The sequence below is a fragment of the Chionomys nivalis genome, chromosome 1 (assembly GCF_950005125.1).
Source record: "Chionomys nivalis chromosome 1, mChiNiv1.1, whole genome shotgun sequence".
Taxonomy (NCBI): domain Eukaryota; kingdom Metazoa; phylum Chordata; class Mammalia; order Rodentia; family Cricetidae; genus Chionomys; species Chionomys nivalis.
This window is the reverse complement of record NC_080086.1, coordinates 196,342,192-196,348,191: the sequence shown is the minus strand read 5'-3', so window position 1 is coordinate 196,348,191 and position 6,000 is coordinate 196,342,192.

The following is a 6,000-nucleotide window of genomic DNA, read 5'->3' as shown; positions in this document are numbered from 1 at the left end:
TTTGTTTCCACCTGTTGTTGGACAAAGATCCTATGGTGATATTTAAGATAATCATCAGTCTGAATAGAGGGCAAGGCCAGTTCAGGCACCCTCTCTATTGCTTAGGGTCTTAGCTAAGGTCATCCTTGTGGATTCCTGGGACTTTTTCTAAAACCAGGAGTGAGAGTATGAACAAGGAAATCAAGACCATGAGGGGTTCGCCCACTGAGACAATGTGCTTGAGCTAATGGGAGCTCATCAACTACAACTGGACTGGGAATGAACAAGCATGGGATCAAACTAGTCCTTCAGAACATGGTTGGCAGTTGGGGCAGACAGAGGGGCCAATGACAATGGCACTGGGATTTGTCTCTACTGCATGTACTGGCTTTTTGGGAGCCTATTCTCTTTGGATGTATACCTTGCTCAACCTGGATGTAATGGGAAGGGCCTTGGACTTCCCACAGGGCAGGGTGCCTTGCCTTCTCTTAAGATTGGAGGGGTTTGGGGGGAGGGTATGTGGAGGGAGTGGGAGGGAAGTGGGAGGATGGGAGGAAGTGGGAATTTAGATTAGTATTTTTTAAAGTAATAAAATAAAATTTTAAAAAGTTATTAGTACAAAATAAATTAAATGACTTATCAGAAAGCTAAAGACAGTGGCATCTCTGTCTTTATGTAGGTAGTTGAAAATCAGATCATTCTAAAAGGCGTTACAGGCTGATTTAAGTCGTCAACCTAATCATTTATTTGAATAATTACTATTACTTATTATTTATCATTGGAAGTAACGTGGGCATACTTTTAACAAAAGAATAAATTAATTATGAAATGTAAAGATTTAAATTAAAGTGGGAAATAAGCTGCTCCTTTATTAGATGGAATGAATTACTTATCTAGTAAATATTACTGGACGACAAAGTTTGTAGTTAGGAGACAAGCCACTACGATTGCTAAATGGACATGTGGTCACATTGCGTTCTAAATACACATGCTTATATCCATAGATTAGTGCTGTTCTCAGCTTCTGTGAGATAAGTTTCTTATTGTAGTGGTGATGATTAATGTGGAGACTCATAACAGACTGAAGTGCCAAGAATCTGGGATGATAGGATGCACAGGCCTAGGGAGTCATCTGCATCACTTCTTCCAAGGCACAGGAAACATCCCAGAATGGAAAAGCCAGAGGATGGGAAAGTATGTTGCAAAAAGATACAGTATTGACATTTCTCTTTGGAAGTATTAGTGAATGCCTTTAGTCCTAAGACTAGGAAAGTCAAGGCAGTCAGTTCTCTGTAAGCTAGAGGCTAGCCTGGTCTCCATAGCAAGTTCCAAGCTATCCAGACCTATATAGTGAGACCTTGTCTCAAATATGAATTTATGTATTTGTATGTGTATATATACATATATATTTGCACATACATATATAATCGCTCAGTTATATACTTAAGTTATCCTCCTATCATCTGGTTCTCTGATTATTAACTTGATTTAAGAAATTGAAGCTGTAGTATAAAGGCATCTTCTACCACTGTTCCTAATAAATTTTTCTCTTATTTTAGCGCTACACATTTGGAATAAAAATTTTAGTTGTCAAACCTTAAAAAGAGTAATTCTGGGGGCTGGAGAGATGGCTCAGTGATTAAGAGCACTGATTGCTCTTCCACTGGACCCAGGTTCAATTCTAGCACCCACATGGCATCTCACAACTGTCTGTAACTCAACTTCCAGGGGACCTGACCCCCATGGCAAAACACCAATGCATATAAAATAAAACAACATAAAAAATTTTAAAAAAACAAGTAATTCTGACAGGTTTCCAACATATCCATGGGCTTCAATTATTCCTTTCTTCATAGAAGTTTGTTCCTGAGTTCACTGAATGCAAACAACATGGCCTGGGCTAACAGGTACAATCTAATTACCTTAAAAATTCTGATTTCTATTATTTGAACATAAATGTGTGTGTTCTCACACTAGTAATGACTGATAAACACAACTAGATAGCCTGTGGGGTTGGGATTAATAAATAAAGGCGTCAACTAAGAGCTAGTGAGTAAAGGATGCTCCTACTCTCTGGAGAACGCTGCCTCAAACACCTCACATATTCTGTAATTATTCATCAGCAAAGTGCTCCTTCCCAGACCAGATCAGGGCAGCTTCAGTGCATTCAATGAAATGATCTAAAATTGAAATTTATCTTGAACACATTGCATTCTTTCCTGAAACTAAAGGTTGCTCTCTCTTAAATGTCAACACTTCTCTTCGAAAACCTCCCTCAAGTCCATTTTGTTAATAGTTGACCTTTGTTTTTTTGTGAGATGCATCAACAGTAAATTGAGAGAATCTGGGTTCTCTTCATTTTGTTTTCCTTCTTTGAGAGCTAATTTCAATGACTTGTGTAAGAGGTCTCCATTGCAGCTCTGAAGATATTTTATGTTACCAATCTTGCTTTATAATGATTTCAATTTATATAAACTAGGGGAAGGTAAGCATTTTATGTTTATTGTCAGTGATAAGTTATTTTTCTCAATACTGAATCTAAATTAAATTCCACAAGAATTATATAAACCAGTTCTCAACTCAATTTACAACTAGGTAAATTTTAAATTATCTGTTATAGCAGAAAAATTAAAGGATAGAGTTTAGGGAAATATTAATGCTGGTGGAAAAGTATTTTAAAATATAACAGCACTTGATTTTTTGAATTACTTTATAAAAGTAACATTAAACCTCATTTTTCAAGCAATTTAATCACTGTTATAATAAGAGTCATATTTTATTTTGAAAATACGTGGAGCTCAGCAAGCACAATAAAGTGAAAGGGAATCTTCTTCACTGAAACAATATGAACAGTTCAGTTCTCCTGGAGTTGCAGGCTCCTATGCTTTCTCCTAGGGGAAAGACTGAGGTGTCATAGTTTAGTAGGATGCTCACAGTCTGGTTTAAGAAACATGAAGGGTGTTTTCCATGAAACACACGCACATGTGTGCATGCGTGCACCAATAAAACGCTAGAAATCTTCCTATGATAGTGCAATGGATGAGCTCACAAGTGTTAGGTTGTCTTCCAAGTCCTATGGCCTCATTCCTTTTATAAAACCAGTAACTGAGAGACATCTTCACAACGGAACAGCACAGTTTAGCCGTTACATTAAGTGCCATTTATCCAACTCCTGACGTGCACCATGCTTAGGCAGATGAAATAAACCAAATTTAGTCCTGACTTTAGTTCTTTCCAATGGTATTTTTTGTGGCAACAACATAGATTATTCTGATTCTCCCAATAGTAGGTGTAAGTTGAAGGAAGTTAACATCTCAGCCCTTATACAGTTTCTTTCTAGAACACAACACACACTTACTGAACTATTGACTTCAGGGAGTGAGATGTGGATGTACTGGTCACAAATTCTTGGACACGTTACAAAGTCATATATATACCTGGATATGCATGGTTTTATCACCAGAATGTCATACTTAGACCCACAACCAGTAATGCCCAAATATCGTGATTTTTAATGCCCAGTATGTCAAATCAAACTTGGCCTCAGGTTCTCATTCTGCCTTAGATGACAGAAAATCTAAAGTCAGTTATTACTGATACTCTCCCAGCCCAACCACCAGACAACACAAAGGTCCCTGAGCTTTTGGGGGTGGTGGTTTGGGATTCCTATAATTGGATATGCAGTTTGTCTTCCTCTTAACCTCAGGAGTTCCATTTGCATCTCAAGAGACTTGACCACATTCTCAGAACAGGAGGGAAGAGAAAAATAGAGCAGGGCCTCGACTCACCAATTAACATCTCAATAAATTATCCAGCCACGTGCATTTTGTTTTTGTTTTTAAGGGAGGAAGTGAGTCCATACCTTTTATTAGACCCTCAAAGCCGAGAGCAGCTGATTTGGTCCAGCAATGGATGGATGTCAAACCTCTGTGCTCCACAAAGCAAGAAGACATCCCATTTGCATTGCTTATAGCTCCTTTTCAGAGTGCTGATGCATCTATGAGCTTTGAGTGGCCTCATTATTTTTTTATTAAATTGGGTCAGGGTGGGGCTACCATTCAACACAAATGCAGATGGGGTCACCGTGAATGAACTGCAATATACACAATAGGTAATAAATTCTGGAAAATGAAATCTGTCATCAGACCACTTCTTCACTCAACAAAAACGCCAAGATGGGACCTAACATTAGAAATGCAGGCACACACACACACACACACACACACACACAAGTAAAGAAAGGAAAAGAAAAAAAAACCCTCCAAGATAAAGAGGCAGAATTACATTCACTGGGGATAGAAAGCAGGAGGATGGTGGAGGGAGCAGTAGCAGTGGGGAGTGCAGAGGGGGAGAAAGAAGGGGGGCATCCTTTATATATTAGACAGGAAAGGGTCTGATGCTCTTCACTCAGAAGTACATAAAAGTACTGAACTGAAGAACATTGCCGTAATGGAGGGAGCGTGTGTCCAGCATGGTGCTTTCATAAATAAATGTGGATACCTGAATGGGAACATCATTATCAGCCCCATCTTCAAGTACAGAGAGAGCCAGAAAGCTTTCAGGGGAGCAGGAAAAACACTCAGGTTAATGAAGAGAACCTGCACTAAGTCATAGCTGTCTTTTTAAGTGCTCAGGACAATGATTATTTTTAACTGGCATTTAATTTTGTACAGAATCCAATTGATCAGACCTAGAGCCACAATTAATCACTCGAATAAGAGCAGGCACAAATGGATTCTGATGAAAAGTAAGCAGAAGCCGAGGTCCCATTTTTACTACTGTCATTGCAGTGAGCAACTTCTGCTTGCTGACTCCCGGTGCCTTTAGATGATGCTGGAAGTCACTATTTAGGACGGTTCAATTTAGTCTTTTATTACTCCCATTCCAGGGTTCTCTAATAGTTTGAAAGAATCAAGGCTCTTGGCATTTCAGTGTGTCGTGCCATTTTGCTTCCTGTTTCCTTTGTGTGTGGGGAAGAGGGTTTCGCAAGTTTGTAGGTACACATGCACGTATATACGTGTGTGGAGGCCAGAGGCCAGTCTCTGATGTCACTCGGGCTCTTCAGGCACAGTCCTCACCGTTTTGGAGATAGGGACTGTAATGGTTAAGATAAAATGCTGAGGTGCAGTCCCCGAGGAGTGGTAGTGGGCATCAGACCACGAGGGGCAGCCGGTCCCACCACCTGAGGCCTCTGTGGGTCCCAGGTGGGTGGTAGTGGTGGGTAAGAGACCTCAGCGGAATGGCAGGGTGGCAGGTCCCATGAGGAGCCACGGCGGGTGAGAGACAGACACCATGCAGACAAAGTGGGTATAGTTTATTTAGTGGCTTATGAAGGAAAAGGGAAGGGGAGAGGGAGGAGGAGGAAGCGGGGGAGAAAAGGCCACAACCACCTTTTCCAAAGAGGAGATGGGGGAGAAAGAGAGAGAGAGAGAGAGAGAGAGAGAGAGAGAGAGAGAGAGAGAGAACAGGTTGGAAGCAGAAGGAAGATCAGCTTGTCTTGGTGGAAAGGGGGAGTGGGCGGGGCTTGTCCCTTAAAGGGACAGGATAGACCATTACATTGCCCTCTCTTTTTTTTTTATAATAAAAAAGCAGGAGGTTAGGCCCAACAGGTTAAACGAATTGGGATGGCAGATTCTCAAGACTGTTTCTTGCATATTTGTGGGCATCATCTTGGGAGGGGGGACCTGAGAAAGCTGGGTGCTAGTCGTATCCCTGTCTGGCATTTGTGGTATGGAAATGTCAGTGTCTCTTAGACCTGTTTAAGGTACTGGCAGAACAGAGGACAAAGTTAAGTTTAGGGAAAAAAAAAATAGGGCCGTGGAATTGAGAGGGGTGTATCTGACCTGTTTCAGGTGGATCCTTTAATTTGGCTCCCTGGAACTCACAAGAACTTTTTGGGTTTTGAAAACATAAGTTTCAAACAGCAACATATTTGTATCAGAATGACCATGACAGATATTTTTGCATAATGAAAAGTATCTTTAAGACTATGAAAGGCAGTGTGAGAGAGAATTTTGTTAA